We start from the raw sequence: 17561 nt of genomic DNA, 5'->3' as shown, positions 1-17561 counted from the left end.
CAGAGCAAAATAGCTACCAATACAGCAGTGAGAAGCACGATGTACAAAACCACGAGTGCACCGCGCTCCGCGCCAGGAAAATGTGACCTGCCAGGATGTGACGTCCGCATGGTATCTGAATAAACCGGCTAGAGCTCCCCCCCACTGCTGGGGAAACTTAACCCTATCCTGGTTAAACCAGGACATCATGAAACAGGAAAATTATGATGTCGTGGCTATTACAGAAACATGGTGGGATGTCTCCCATGACTGGAGTGCGCCAGTTGATGGCTACAAGCTCTTTAGGAGGGATAGAAAAGGAAGGAGAGGCGGTGGGGTGGTGCTGTATGTTAGGGACTGTTATGATTGCTTTGAGTACAAGTGTAGTGAAGACAGGGTGCAGTGTCCTTGCGTTAGAATCAGGGGGAAGGCCAACAGGGCAGAGGTTGTAGTAGGAGTCTACTATAGGCCACCCACCCAGGACAGAGAGGTGGATGAAATATGCTACGGGCACTGAGGAGAAGTCTCACCATCGCTTGCCCTTGTTCTTGTGGGAGACTTTAACTTCCCAGACATCTGCTGGAAATACAACACAGCGGAGCGGGACCAGTCCCAGAGATTCCTGGAATGTGTGGCAGATAACTTCCTGACGCAACTGGTGAGTGAAGCGACCAGAGAAGGTGCCCTGCTGGATCTCCTCTTTGTGAACAGAGATGGACTGGTGGATGATGTGGCAGTTGGAGGACAACTAGGGCACAGCAATCATGAAATAATAGAGTTCTCTATTCTTAGGGAGGCCAGGAAAGGGCGAAGCAGGACTGACATCCTGGACTTCCAAAGAGCTGATTTTGTCTTGTTTAGGCGCCTGCTTGACAGGATCCCTTGGGAGATGATCCTGAAGGGTATAGGGGTCCAGGAAGGCTGGGCGCTCCTTAAGAAGGAAGTGTTAATGGCTCAGGAGCAGGCAGTCCCCAGGTGCTCTAAGAGGAGCAGGCGGCAGAGAAGACCACCCTGGCTGAACAGGGAGCTTTGGCTGCAACTCAAGGAGAAAAGGAGAGTTTACAGCCTTTGGAGGAAGGGGCTAGCCACTCACAGTGATTACAAAGATGCTGTGAGGCTATGCAGGGCGGAAATCAGGAGGTCCAAAGCCCAGCTGGAAATTAATCTAGCTTCAGCAATCAAAGATAACAAGAAATGTTTCTATAAGTATGTCAATAGCAAAAGAAAGACCAGGGAGAGTCTCCATCCCCTGCTAGATGCTGAAGAAAACTTGGTAACAAGTGATGAGGGGAAGGCTGAGGTGTTTAATGCCTTCTTTGCCTCAGTCTTTAATAACAAGACTAGTTGTGTTGAGGGAATCCAGCCCCCTCAGCCAGATGATAGAGACTGGGAGAGCGACACCCCCACAATCCAGGAGAGAGTCAGTGACCTGCTACACCACACAGACACACACAAGTCTATGGGACCAGATGGGATACACCCGAGGGTGCTGAAGGAGCTGGCTGGGGTGCTCACCAAGCCGCTTTCCATCATTTACCAGCAGTCCTGGCTGACCGGGGAAGTCCCGACAGATTGGAAACTGGCCAATGTGACGCCCATCTATAAGAAGGGTCGGAAGGATGATCCGGGAAATTACAGGCCTGTCAGCTTGACTTTGATACCTGGGAAGCTGATGGAGCAGCTCATCCAGAGTACCATCTTACAACACATGCGGGACAACCAGATGATCAGGCCCAGTCAGCATTGGTTTATGAAAGGCAGGTCCTGCTTGACAAACCTGATCTCCTTCTACGACAAAGTAACCTGCTTATTGGATGAGGGAAAGGCTGTGGATGTAGTTTACCTTGACTTTAGCAAGGCCTTTGACACCGTTTCCCACAACATTCTTCTGGTGAAACTGGCTGCTCGAGGCTTAGATGATCGCACACTTTGCTGGGTAAAAAACTGTCTGGATGGCCGGGCCCAGAGAGTTGTGGTGAACGGAGTTAAATCCGGTTGGAGGCCGGTCACGAGTGGTGTCCCCCAGGGCTGGGTTTTGGGGCCACTCTTGTTTAACATCTTTATTGATGATCTAGACGAGGGGATCAAGTGCACCCTCAGTAAGTTTGCAGATGACACCAAGCTCGGTGGGAGTGTTGATCTGCTTGAGGGTAGGGAGGCTCTGCAGAGAGATCTGGACAGGCTGGAGCCATGGGCTCAGGCCAGCTGGAGGAGTATCAATAAGGCCGAATGTCGGGTGCTGCACTTGGGCCACAACAACCCCCAGCAGCGCTACAGGCTTGGGGAGGAGTGGCTGCAGAGCTGCCAGTCAGAGAGGGACCTGGGGGTGTTGACTGACAGCCGGCTGAACATGAGCCAGCAGTGTGCCCAGGTGGCCAAGAAGGCCAATGGTCTCCTGGCTTGCATCAGAAATAGCGTGGCCAGCAGAGACAGGGAAGTGATCTTACCCCTGTACTTGGCACTGGTGAGGCCGCACCTCAATTACTGTGTTCAGTTTTGGGCCCCTCACTACAAAAAGGACATTGAATTACTCGAGCGTGTCCAGAGAAGGGCAACAAACCTGGTGAAGGGTCTGGAGCACAGGTCGTACGAGGAGCGGCTGAGGGAACTGGGGTTGTTTAGTGTGGAGAAGAGGAGGCTGAGGGGAGACCTCATCGCCCTCTACAACTACCTGAACGGAGGTTGCAGAGAGCTGGGGATGAGCCTCTTTAACCAAGTAATAAGTGATAGGACAAGAGGGAATGGCCTCAAATTGCACCAGGGCAGGTTTAGACTGGATATTAGGATGCATTTCTTTCCAGAACAGGTGATTAGGCATTGGAATGGGCTGCCCAGGGAGGTGGTGGAGTCCCCATCCCTGGAGGTGTTTAAGAGTAAATTTGACTTAGCGCTTAGGGGTATGGTGTAGTTGGGAACTGTCAGTGTTAGGTCAATGGTTGGACTGGATGATCTTCAAGGTCTTTTCCAACCTAGCTGATTCTGTGATTCTGTGATGTTCTGGTTGCACCTGATTTTTGCAATGAAATATTATCCTTTTTTTCTACTGGTGATTCTAAATAATTTCTTTCAGTCTCTGTAAATTATGTCCATTTTCATATACCTGATTGTAGAGAAATTAAGATAATGAAATATAGTAAGACAACACGATGCCATAACATTTCCTACACAGAAATTAGAAGTCTTCCAGGATAAAGTCTGTTCTTGAGGAGATTTTCTGACCAATTTCCCAATCAAAGAACTTTGATATGGATCTAAACTTCAGGGCATTTCACCTAAGCTAGCATCCCTTTTGAGGTCCTGAGTTTCATTAATCTTTGTAAGTAATAATGCTGTGACGGAGTAGTTGAGGCAGTTCTAGCTAACTAAAAAAATGCCCTGAATCAAGGAAGGATGAGGGTTTACAAAAGTTCAGGAATGATATGACACTGAAGATGTCTGATATACCTGCAAGACTAGTGAGACATCTCACATGGGCTGAAAGACTGTAGACTATGTTGAACTTGAGAAACTGAAGAGACCAAATTAATTGACAGTAATTAGGTCATTAGACTGTATTACTTTTGGTTTATCAACTTTCTATCAACCATAATAGAGCAAGGGGGTTAATCCCTTGGTTTTCAGCTATGTGCAGTAGAAATAATAAGTCTTATTGGTTTCAGGGTCTACAGTTTGAGGAAGCTACACATGTGTTGATATTTTCTTCTAATCTTCTCTTTTGTGATATTCTTCCACTGAATTTGGAAATTCAGCTTTTCCTGCTCTGCATGGCCCAAACATGTGCACCCTCAGTATACAGCTTGAGGCAGGTAAAACCTGATGGAGAGCAGGAGTATCCCAGCAATTCTAAGAGTATATGTTGGCTGTTCTAATATATAAACACATCTTAGTACAAAGCCACTTTTTCAGTACAATCAAGGCAGAGTACACAGTTGGGAAAATAGAAATATGAAAGCAAGATAAAATACTGTGAAGGCAAACAAAAAAAGTAAAGCAACATTACTCCTTCCACAGGTACTCTCTCTTGCATGGTATGCAATAATTCATAATAATTAAACAATGGGAGATTAATTTAAAATTCTTTCATAATGTGTTAGATTTTCTCAAATTTTCCTAATGTGGCAAAAGTGAAATTAACATATGAAGTCCCTGACTGCAATAATACATGTCAGAAGCCTCTGTTTGTTAGTACTCAGAGTTTAAGCCCACTGCAGCAAGCTCCTGCTCTCTTGATCACAAATTCTCCCTTTAGTTTCTTTTTTTTACAAGCAGACAGGTGATATAGTTCCCTTTAACTCTCTCATAGAGCCATTGCCTCCAAGAAAAAGGCATAAAGATTGTTGAACACTCAAAATCAGTTCTGAGTAACCCCCTTATCTATTTGCCTACACTTTCTTACTTGAACTCAAGTCAGCAGCTGTAAGGTTGGTTGGGTTGCTTTGTTGATTTTTTTTTTTTGTCAATGGAATTGCAAATAAACATAGCTTGTATTACGATGATTTATCTTATTTTTAAATCTGTTTAATTACTTAACCTTATTACTTAATTTTGTTAAGTTTTTCATTAAGAATTACTTACCCTGGGGTTTCAAGCATTAAAAGGATGAGTTTTGAGTCACATTATCTACTTCTTTTGAGGCCTAAAAATGAACCCAGCATTGTTTAGAAATGTGACCATCACTCAATTCAGTAAGACTATGCACTGCATTCTGACAGTGTAATATAGTGAAAAGCGTGAAAGCTGAGCCATGAGCGTTACTCTAGTCAAACAAAGAAGTGTGGTGATGAGCACATGGAGAGCTAATACTCCTCAAACCGTTGTTCTTAAAATGAAGAGGGACTGTGGACTCTAGCAACAAGGGCAACTCTGGAAGCATGTGTTTCTGTCATCCTTTGTCCTTCCCATTTCAAGCTACATGTTTTTATCCTTCATGTGGGAATACTGGGTTTTTTCCAGACCGTCTAGTATGTGCTGACTGCTAAATGCATTGCTCCATGATGAAACGATTGCATAGGCTTCTTCACAGCATTCCTGTCAAAGTCAAAGAGAGCAGGGATATATCAATCTAGTTTGCAAATGAATGCTCTCAACACATTTTCCTATGTGCTTATTAACTAGAAAATTACATATCAATGCCTTGAATATAATTACAGTTAGATTCCTAAAATGGAAAAAGGTAACTTTGTATTTGTCAGATTATAAGGGTTTGTCAGGACATTCTGAATTTTAAAGAGACAATTACGTCTCTATTTTTTCCCTAGTTCCTATTACAAGGAGCTCTGAAGCCTCCCCTCAAGGAGGTCAGTCAAGGACTGTCCTGGAAGTGTTACTTGCCTGAATCAGTATGGTAATTCTTCATTTTGTGAGCAAAATATGACACAGTATTATCACTTAGGACTAGCATATGAACGCACAAGCATAAATAATTTCAGGACTAGTTACAGAGTGGTTACAGAAACAGTATACTGAACATGCGTGGAATAAAAATGTAAAATCAAATGGAAGAACATACACTGAGATTCCCACCTTGATATCAAGACTTCAGCTGAAGCTGCCATGGCTTAAACTAAAACCCTAATAGCTAAGAAAGGATATAAAAATAATAGAATTAGAAAATCTTACATATTTTCATTGCTAGCCACTTTTGGATAGCCTTCCCGACTGCTTTAAATGAATGCTGAAATGAAGACTGATAAAGCATCAAGGCATGCAGGGTAGAGCAGAGGGCACCAGTGCTGTTTCCAGCTGTAACTGCTGTGTTCACAGAGGTGGTAAGGTGACCAGAGGAAAGGGGAGCCCTGCACTCGGTGTTTCTTCTCCCTGCACACATCACAGCCTGAGCTGGTCCCTGGAGGGACCCTCTCAGACTGCCCCATAGCTCACCCCACCCACTGGTAGGTGGGGGAGGAAGTGGAACCACTGGGTGCAAAAATCTTGTTTGCACTGGGTTCTGGGAAAGGGCTTGTATGTCTTTCCAGAGCTAGGAGATGCTCCAAAGGCCCAGAGTGTAAGCTGGGTCAGAATCAAACCTAAAATAAATGTTGAAGACCACTGATTTCAATAGAGATTAGCTTTGCTTCACCTGGTCTAGGTACCTGATTCAAGTCTCAATACTGTATGGTTAGCTTTCAGACATACTCCTCCCATACTTGAATGACTCTTAGTAGGGCCAAAGTATACATATCTCTTGACAGAGACAGAGAATTTTTGAAAAAAAAAGATGAACATGACTGACAAGAAAAGAGCTCCCTCATTTTTATGTAGTCAGATACTGCTCAACGAACTTCAGTGCTAAAATGGTGAGGGATTTTATGTCTTTGTTCTCCTAAAATTAACCAGCAGTCAAATGCAACTACATTTTTACTGGCTTAAAATACCACTGCAAGAGCAATAAGAAAGCTGGAGGAAAGTTACTGGTTCATGCAAATAAAGATGAACACTGTAGTCCACCAGTTTTCATAATGAAGGGCCATCAGAATTTCTGGTTGCTTACAGTGCCCAGAACTACAACACAATGATGATGTGCTATGTTGCACTATCTGTGTCGTTTCTTCACTTTACAAAGCATGGAAAATGTGTGGGAGACAAGACAAGGATGGGACTGGCAGGAATAGTCTTTAGCTGTATAACACTTACAGGGATGGACTGGGGGTGATACACTTCACTCACTCCCAGCTGACAAAAGCAAAATGCTGAACAGAGTTACAAACACAAATATTGTTCTGAGAATAACTTCAAGTACATTAAAAGGTAGGGTGACCCTATCTAAAGATGACTGTGGGTTTGGGTTTTCTGTTCTTTTTTACTGATCCATGAAGACAAATACCCTCTTACTGGCACTATTTCTCTCCCTTTTTCAGGGGGAAACATCAAAACCAAAAGTGTGTGAAGATTTTATATGACCAAATTATTTGCACTCTTTAGCCTGACAGAGGGGCACTTAGTGGAACATCTACACATTGGTAGAGGTAAGCCTCTGTAAGCAGAGACACAGAACAGTTGTCTGGAATATATATTTTTTGCCACTGAATGCTCTAGCTATAAACTTCTAAATCCAGAATCATTCATTTGAACTACAAGTTACAAGGGGACTTAGCTGCAGAACTCATTAATCTCAATGCAGATTGTGTGGATAAGAAACCGTGTGTTTCTTTGAAAAGGTATGTATAGTTGTTCAGTCATTTTTTGTTATTTAGTATTTCTACCTACTGAAGCATTTATACATGAAGACATTGGAAGTTACTGTAACAGAAATTTCTGTAATGTTCAAGTTCATATTTCTACAATTATTGTTTCCATACCTTGCAATAGATTGTATGCTATCATATTATAGATAAAGCATTATCTCTGCAAAGCTGGCCTCACAAGACCCTAAATTAGTATATAATTTTATTAAAGGATGAAGCACAAATATGATATAAGGCAAAAATCACATGAGGCTTTTTTGTTACTGAGGCACACTGAAGCCCACAAACAGACTTGGTGGCCTATTGTACACAGTACAAGCACAGGCCAAGAAGTAGAACAGACCTCAGAGGCCTACTAGCCATGTGTCATATAAGAGAGGAAGGGAGCAAAATGATGTATTAGTCAGTTATGACAAGCAGAATTCATTTCAGATACCTATGTAAGATGCTTGTTTAAAAACATAACCACAAACTTCCGCAATGGTATCTTACCTTGATGATGAAAGAGAGATGGTGTTTATGGAGGTGAACTCAGCTCCAGAAGTGCAGAAAAGCAGCATTTGTTTTAGAGAATACAGAAGATGGTTGGCTGACATGGTGCTGAGTTCCTAACTTATATTTACTCAAAGTACATAATGAAAAAAAAAAAAAGTTGCATACTCTGTTTTGGATTTGCCTGGGTTTCTAAAGGTTCTCATCCTAGCTTTGAGTTCTAGCATGGCTTCCACTGAATTTATTAAGTTTGTCAAGGAAAAAATAAGGACATTGCCAAATTTTTCCTCACACAATAAATATATTTGCACTTGTCAAAAATGTACATTTCATCTGAGTTACACTCTCTTTAATAAAACTTCAGGAAACTGCATTATGCAAAATGGAGCATGTGTTGTCAGTCAGTCAAAGTTTACTCAAGCTGGACAGCTACCTTCCACAAACCATTACTGTTAGTTGAATTGATACTGCTGAAACTGGGAGGATTTCTAAAGGGTCAGTGGTGATGATGATGTTTAATGGCATCCTATTTCTGGGAAAGGCATCTTGAACTCATAGGTTTTAGCAGGTTGTCAAATTGCATTGCTTTGATTAAACTTTGAGCTGCAAACCAATTGTTCCCATGATCAAAAATATACTAGTTGACAACATGAGTCACGTTTGATTCCTTTGGCATTAGTTCAAGAACAACTCCTGTGACTGGAGAAGTTTTCCACCACCTTCTGCCAGCAAGGTCCTCTGATCCATTTCAGCTCTGACAGCATAGGCTTTGTCAAACAGTTCCTTAGCTTCAGTGATGTTTGGATCCTCACCTTTCGTGTGAACAAGTTAACAACCTATTTTCCAGAGTAACCACAGCCTGCAGGGGGGCTGGGCATGGACCTCACAGAGGTAGGCACTATGAGCACCCTATCATTATGTTTCTCCAGCCACTGGGAATTTAATCTCAAAACACCTCCAGCATCTTTTCTACTCTCCTTTTTTTCTTGCATCCCCTTATGTGCAAGCTAGACCACCTTTTCTTTGTGTGACATTTGGCCATATCAAATAATCCTTTTCTTCTCTAGGTAAAGGAAGAGGTGGCACAACACCTCCACAGCAGTTATTTCTCTGTCACCCTGTGCTCCTTCAAGACATCCTGTATTTCCTCCAGGCCTGAAAGCACTAGTTGCCTATTTGCAAATGTAGTACCGTAGTTGCCTGTGGGGTATCAACAGTGCAAGTAACGACTATTGGTTAATCTCATGTGACCCAACCTGTCCTAGCATAAATTAGAGCAGGGGTAGGGTTGCTGCAGTGTGTGCTCACCAGCTGTGTGAGACTAGCATAGCAATCCTTTATCAGTGTCTTCATAGGGTTTTGCTAATGCCATCCCATTCAGGAAAAAATGAAGATAGGCCCTAACAACCTCTCACAGCCCAACTGTGGGCTGCTGACAGCCATCATTCCTGTTCTCTCACTCTACAGACACTTGCACTGCCAATCGTGCTTTCTCCTTTTTAAAACCTTTAAGGTATGGATGTAGTCTCAGTAATGAAACTTACCTGAGTGGATAGTTCACAACCCTTCTCTTCCAACAGCTGCAGGATTTCTGCTGCTTCCAAACCTGTTCAGTTCAAGCAATGTGTCTCCCCTCTTCCTGAAGCTGGGTGCAGCCTTTTGTAACCTCAGCAATCAACGCCCCCTTACCTGAAGCTTTATAAAGAGTGATATAGCTCATAAGAAAATTGGTTTTAAACTTATTTCAGCTTCCAGTATAATTTTGTCCAGTAATGCCAACCCTTGGCATTTGTCATTATCTGATTTCTCCTAGATGTTTTTTACACCACTTTTCCAAAAGCCAATCTAACACTCACTGCAACAGCAAAGACACTGCAAATCTTCTGAGACAATTTAGGAGTTTCAAATTATGTCTGGTGTAGGTTTAATCATCCAAACAACATTCTTACTTCACTCTATTCCTCTTCCCTGCAGAATTCAATTTTAATAAAAAACTCGCTGCAGAAAATATTTAAAATCCTCCATCAAAGCCTTCTGTAAAGATGGCTTCATTTATGAACAGCCTATGAAATAACAGAAATTCCTTCTGTCTTACTCTCAAAGTGAGGGCAAATGAAGAGGCCATATGATTCACTCATACGGCTGAATGAAAGTGGTACAGATTTCAAAAATCCTTTCTAAAAGTTAATTTATTAAAAAAAATTATACACTGCATCACAAAAATATGGTTTATGTAGAATATGGCCTACTGCAATCTGTTTTATCAGTCTGATTTATTAATCCTATCTGGCTGCAAAAGCACTTTCTGAATCGCTTCACTTTAATACAGTCCTTCTTTGATACAGAAGCTCACTTCTGTATCAAAATAGGATAAACACAGCCTGCTCTGAAGGACTTCTTTTCAGGTTCTCAGGAACTGAAGAAGCCTTTAGAAAAGGCAAGTAGCTCAGCTACCTTGTGTATCATCCCCCCACCCCCCTCCAATCTCATCCATTCGATGTGCGTGAGAAAGAACAGGAAACTGGTTCACATCAAGTTTTGTTGGAAGACAAGATGGCAGCAAAATGCTAAATAATCATGAGTTAATTTTTAAAAATATTTTTGAATAAAGAAAGAAAATAAAGAAAAGATTTTGCAAGAATAAGACAGGTAGAAGACCTAAACGTATTTTGTTGGCAGTGTTGAAAGACTTGTTTCCTAAGCAAAGTTTTATTTCATTAGAAGGTAGATAGAGAACCAGACCTTGAGTGCTGTCCAAATGTGATCTTGGTGAGTGGCTTTCTTGACACTGTCTACAAGTGTCAAGCCATTCTCGACCCATCCATTCTTCTTATTTTCTGAGCAAACTCAAGACTACTGTGATATCACTTGAGCTGCATGTCAAGTAGCAGAAACTGTGTGCTACACTCTCTGATGCTGAATGTTGGGCAGGAATCATATTAGCTTTATGCTCCCCTTTTAGTGTTGGCATGCTCTCAAAGACTGTTTGGAAGTTAGGTTACAGCTTTATGTGGTGTGACTCAAGCCAAAATTAGATAAGTGAACTAGGCAAAAAAGATGGTGTGAATATGCCACTGAGTATCTTTACAGGGAAAAACCCTCTAACTCCAGAGACATGTAGAACACACAGTCTGTGTTACTGGTATTGCTCTGTACATTCTGAAATTGCTACAGTAATCTGGAGTGTACAGCTTGCTGTTAAAGGTTCAGTTGCTTTTTAGTTAGAAGAAACCTTAGAGCACTTCTATATTGAGTTCTAACAGATGCTTCAGTCTTGGAGGTATTTCTTAATAGCGTCACAAAAGAGTAATTTCTTCCTCCTCCTAACTGTTAAATGCCACCAGCAATAATTTAATTGGTTGCTTGCTGCTCTCAAGAGATTTTACCTTTATTGGTCTGTGGATGAATCTGTTTTGATGTCTCATCTGTTATGATGAGACCAGTTTGGCATATATTTGTTGCCACTATTAATGATCAACACATTTAGCAAGTTTAAGCAACCAAGAGTTAGACAAAAAAGAAAGATTATATAGGGCAGTAACCAAAGGAGCCATTTGTTACCCTTCATTGGAGGAAATGTCACTGCCTAAAAAACCTCCAGAACTGACAAATCACAGATTCTCTTGTTTCCATGATGCTAACAGATAGCAATACATAAAGAACATTTCCTTTAAGTGTCAGTGACACTCAGCTTAGTACATTTTCTTTTTTAATCAGGATACTAGTATTACTCTTTTGTGCTTTGAACTAGTTTTGCATGAATAAAAATTAAGCCAAACTTTTATAAAAGAACATGAAAGGGACAAATCACCATTTAACAGTAGTTGGTTCACAGTCCTGGGTTTTCAAATCCCAAATATGCAATGGCTTAGTTTCTCAATACAGTATCATAGCACTTAAAAAAATATCTCTGGCCATGATGGTAGTCAAGCTGGTCAACTTACTGTCTCAGTTCAGTCCTCAGCAGGTAACTGCCTTCTTAATAACAGCAGCACTGCAGTTTATCTTAGAAATATCAATAGAAAACTTCCCTGAGATGCTTCATATCTCTTCTGCCTGGTCAACCCTAGGCCTTTTCCCTGTGACGTCTTTGTATCATTGAGTATCCTACCTACTGCTGCAGAACAAGGTGGGTCCTGGACAGAAGCTTGTAGTAACTGTTTTGCACCTATATATTCACTCTACAGATGTTTTTCAATTAGCAATCCAGCACAGTTTTTAGCAGTACAAATTACACCTGAAAACACATTCAGGTTACTAACTCAGAGAGAAATCAGTGGTTTCTACCGGAAGGCCGCCTAAATACCATTTTTGAAAAACAGGCCTGCATGGATGAACAAAACTAAACATAAAGCATACAGGAGGTGAAAGCAGGGACAAGTAACCCATAAGAAATAGTGAGACACTGTCCCAGCATGCCGCTGTGGGTCAGGAAAGCCAAAGCCACCAGTTGACCCTGGCAAGAAGCATAAGGTAACAAAAAGGGCTGCTAAAGGTCTATCATCAGAAAATAGAAGGGAAAATGCAGGTCCATTGCTGCATTGGGCAAGAGACATCATGACAAAAGACATGAAAAGGTCAAGTTACTCAATGACTTCTTTGCCTACATCTCACTGTTAAGATTTGCCTTCAGGAGTTTGCCTTCATAGACAAGCTGTTGATACGTGGGTTGGATAAGCAGACAGTGAAGTGGGTTTAAAACTGTCTAAATGGCCAGGCCCAGAGGGTGATTATCAGTGGCACAAAGTCTAGTTGGAGACCAGTAACTACTGGTGTACCTCAGCGGTCTATACTAGGTCCAGCGCTGTTCAACATCTTCATTAAAGATCTCAGTGATGGGGCAGAGCATAATGAGTGCTGATGACACAAAACTGGTAGAAGTGGCTGATACACAAGAGGGTCATGCTGCCATCCAGGGGGACCTTGACAAGCTGGAGAAATGGGCTGACGGGACCCTCATGAAGTTCAACATGGAGCAGTGCAAAATCCTGCCCTGGAAAGGATCAACCCCAGGCACCAATGTATGTTGGGGGACACTCAGCTGGAAATCAGCTCTGCAGAAAAGGCCCTGGAGGTCCTGGTGGACACAAAATTGAACGTAGGCCAGCACTGTGCCTTTGTGACAAAGAAGGCTAATGGTATCCCAGTCTGCATTAGGAAGAGTGTTGCAGCAGGTCAAGAGGTGATCCTTTCCCTTTCCTCAGCACTGGTGCTGGTACCTGTGGTACCTGCAGTACTGCATCCACTTTTGGACTTTCCAGTAGAAGAGAGATATGGAGCTACTGGTGAGAGTCCAATAAAGAGCCACAAAGATGATGGAGTGGAGCACTTCTCCTGTGAGGAAAAGCTGAGAGAGCTGGGACTGCTTAGCCTAGAGGCAGCCTGGGGGGGGGGGATCCTATTAATATATATAAATACCTGAATGGAGGTTGCAAAGAGGATGGAGCCAGCCTCTTTCCAGTAGTGCCCAGCAACAGACTCCTCTTGGTAGTGCCCAGTGGGTCTGGTTAAATGGGCACAGGTTGCCCTTTAAGGCTGTAGCTTCTCCACCTGTGGAGATACTCAAAACTCAACTGGACACACTCATGTTCAATCTGTGCTAGGTGATTCTGCTTTGAGCAGGGGTTTGGACTAGATGATCTCCAGAGGTCCCTTTCCATCTCAGCCACTCTGTGATTGTGTGTGATTCTGTAAAAAACGTGCAGTACACAAGCATAAGCGTTTTTAGTAAGATGCTTATTCATCTTCAGGCAACCCAACTCCACTATGGAAGGAAGAGTGCCCTCCAGAGACCTTGCTGACTCCACCACTCTGGGAGCACTAACAGAACCAGACCTGCAGTAGAGAAGTACGGGTGCATTTTTCCTTCTTGTTTCTCTCCCAAACATCATTCCTGACATTTTAATTTACTTCACAAATACTACTGTCAGACAAAGCTTAGCAGTTAAGTCTGTAATAAAGCAACATAGTTGTCATGAGTGTTAGCAAGAAATAGAGTACTACAAAAATGTGACCTCACAAAGTCTGATACATGTCTCAGGAGCTAAGCACTTCCTCCTTCTTCAACATTTTGTCTCTCCATTTTCAAGGGTTCGCTTCTCTGTGTCACTGAGCCCTTTAACATCTGCTGAATCAGCGACTTTTATATGCTTCAGCCCTAATTTTGCAGATGCATTTTAAAGTCTGGAAAGGTTTTGTATTCCTGTTTCTGGCAAGAAATCAAGGTGTCAGGAGAAGAGACTGAGGGAAGTGGTAATAAAATTCAGGATAGTTTAAAGAGAAGTGACAGGCAAATGGAAATGGTTTGCAACAGAGCTGGGAACTAATTCCACAAAGTGCTGTAGTTCAGCAATTTTACACAGCAGTGACATCATTACAGTGTCTAACTTAATCATATCTGGATGAATAAACTACCAAGGTGTTGGAAAATAATTTTACCTGGAATATACAGTTTTGGGTTAAATGCCTAAGCTCATAACCACACTTGTGCCAAAAATTTAACTCCTTGCTATGGTGATACTACAAAGGAGATAGATTTCCTTAGTCATCTAAGTTTGTCATTACTACCGAAGTACAGCAGAAGCCAGAAACTGAAGGTGGAAGAGGAAGGGAAAGGAAGATGGGAAAAACTGCAGAAGCTCCCTCTGAGTGCCAGATTTCTGCAATTAGAGGATTATAATATAAAAAAAAAAAAAACCAACAGATTTTTTTTCAGATTTACCATAGCATTGGTATTGACATTTCTCTACCACTAAGCTTCAACTGTTAGTACTAAAGACAGCTCTCTCATCTTATTTACTCTGTTCAGAAAAAGAAAATCCCAGTAACACAGCATTGAAATAGATATTTACCACACACTGTGGAGGCAAACCAACATGAAAACAAAGGCAGGTATTTTAGGCTTGGATAAAAAGTAAGCAAAAGTAGGAATATTTTAATATTAGCTTGGCATTTTCTCCTTAAGCCACACCCAGGTAAAGCAGCGGGGTGCACTGCTGCAGAAATGTTTCCTGTAACATGTTTCCCATGTTTCTCAAACAGTACTGCAAAGCATTCTCTGCCCCATGCTTAATGGTTACAACTACACTAGTCCTTCAGTTGTTTTTTTTATTAAATCTGTCTAAGTTCTTCTTCTTTTCTTCCTGCAGTTTCTTTTCTTCTATTTCTTGTGCTACTTTTTCCCATTTACTTTAATTACATTTTGGTTTATATAGGTACTCGAATTTCTGCACTATGTCTGTATCTTCTCCTTCCTTTCAAATTTATGTGCTCTTATTTCTCTCTATTACTGGCTCTTACCCTTACATATCAAGGCTAGTTAAATTGCTTACCCACAGACTGAATTTCTACTTCACAAGCAAAAAAAAAAAATCCATTTTATTGGGTTCTTATATAATTTCCCATGCACTCTCTTTCTCATCGCCCACCAGTATCTGCTCTGGTCACATATACCATGTTTATGCTTTCTTCCCACAAAGTTTAATGAAGGGACTTCCCCACTTGGTGCCGAGCTGGATCCAGACAGACCTGGTAGCTCCCTGCAGAGTACAGCAACATGTCACACATAAAGAAAAAGAAGAAAAGGAATCTTCTCTTTGGTTTCTCTCATGCTTCCTTCTTTGCCCAGTCCCATGCTTCTCTCTGGGCTCTCTTCTAAGGGTGTTCTAGGCTAAATCTTGATCTCTCTGGTCTCTTTTGTACATGAGGGCAATATCCAGGGATCTGCCTTTGTGTCCTTCCCTTAAACACCTGTTGGTCATGGCAGAAGTTATGACTCTAGAAGCAATACAAATCTTCTGCTACCTGCAGTTCAGGGGTGGAAAACAGCATTTCTCATTCACTTTTACCAGAGACATCTTCCTGTAACTTGTTTTGTTAAAAGCACCTATAGTCTCTGTATATCCTCCAGTATCAGCACATGTTGGGTGTATGGCTCGTCACTTGGTCCTAGCTATTTCAATAAATTTGATCAGCTTTGTCAACAGAAAATATTCAGTCAAAACTCATATTCATTCTAGATTTCTCGCCAAGCAAAACCATTGCATCAACGCAGTAAATAAAAGTACACAGGTGAACATACTTTATTTCCACCATGTGGCTGTGGCTGCAAGGATACAGCAGCTATATACAACTGTCCAGAAGCCTTTGTTTAAAGAAACTCTTTCTCATTTAAAACAGTGATGTGCCACATAATAGTGCAATATATGACGTTACAATGGAAAGACTAGACCATCTTAGGCACAAATAGAGCAAAGTTGTCAAAGATCTCACTCCCAGTTAAATAACAATAAAGTGTGTCAAGTCTAAAAAGAGAACAGGAAAAAGTCATAATTGCCAGTTAAACTATCACTTCAGTGAACTTGGGCATGCTGGTCAGAACAAACCGTTCTGACGTGAAACGTCTATAGTTTTGGTATTGGTCCAGATGGTTTCAGCATTTGTCACTGCGTGTACAAGTGGAATGCAAAGCAAGGTGAAAAGCTTTCAGGAAGAAAGGAAAGCTGGGTTCTACTTTAAAACAACTTTTGTCTTCCACTTTTTTAATATAATAAAGACACACACACCTTCCTGGATTTACATCATTCCTATCCATCCTGTCACCCATGAAACACTTTCTACTGCATTCCTCACTTAACTGCATTCCTTGTTTTTTTCTTCAACTGGTGGTAGTATTGTGTTTGGACTTTGTGCCTACTCCCAGCAATTGCATGCTAGAAGCATGAAGCATCCTTGGATACCATGATGCTTTGTACAAATTCAGGCTTCTACTACTTACATCTGCCCAAGGCAGCTGGCTAGGAGAATTGTCCTAGGAGCAGATCTGATTTTTGGTTTTGAGGTTGGACTATGCTCAATAGTTCTCTCTCTGGTCACTCATGGTTCTACCTTCAATGCATTTAGTCAGCTCATATCTTCTTCTTCAGTCAGCAGCATATGGACAAATGTGTAAAATAAGCATGGTTTATTGCTCCATATAACCCTAAGCAAGGGTCAGGAAGCCATGAAGGCTTCCCAAATAATCAATAATAAAAATGTTTGTGATCTCAAGCACAAGCATTTTTTTTTCATCATTAGTTTTATTCTTTCTATCTTTTTTTTTTTTTTTTTTTAAATGAAATCACCTAAAGGCAATTTACTTGGTCTAAGTAAAAGTATTTGGCACCTACATTAGCTAGGAATATCTTTTAGGAATATTTTTACAAAGCCCACTGCATTGCTGGGGCCTCCTTTTTAAAGGGATGCCTTCAGAGGGTGTGCCCAGAAGTTGTGGCAGCAAGTCTGACCTATGTACCTACCATCTGATCATGCCACACCAGAGTCCCTCTGAATTGAAGGATCAGTCTCTCACATGTTTAGCTAAATCCAGTAAGTCTTGACTGCTGCATGAAGCTGAATGCTGTGCCAATAGCTTTGCAGTCACTTAAAACCATTGCTAGACATGACTGGTTTGTGAAGAACACTACCACACTGCACGCATCCTATGCAGAGTTGAGGAGATCTTCCCACCAGCACTACAGAAGAAACAAAACCCAGCAGGCTACAGTATATAGCACATCCTTTGACCTCTGCCTACATGGTTAAGCTTTCCACTAATTCTAAATAAACACTAAATCAGCAAGGATGCTTTTAATTTATTTTCAAAGTTCCTATAATCATCTGTTGAATAATTAGGTGCCTAGAAAATAAGGATGTAAAATTACAGTTTGTATCCTGTAGTCCATATATGTGCTGTCTTACATCTTAATAATGATTATTTATTTTATGAAAATTATGGAACTGATAAATATGCTTCTGGAATTCTAGATTTGAAGGCAAAAAACCCCACAACAAACAAACAAAAGAGATAAGAAAATCCACAGACTCTGTTAATTTTCCTAGACTGAAGGATTGGAAAGTTTTTGCATT

Source organism: Strix aluco, chromosome Z (assembly GCF_031877795.1).
Source record: "Strix aluco isolate bStrAlu1 chromosome Z, bStrAlu1.hap1, whole genome shotgun sequence".
Taxonomy (NCBI): Eukaryota; Metazoa; Chordata; class Aves; order Strigiformes; family Strigidae; genus Strix; species Strix aluco.
Note: the sequence above shows the minus strand (reverse complement) of the source record.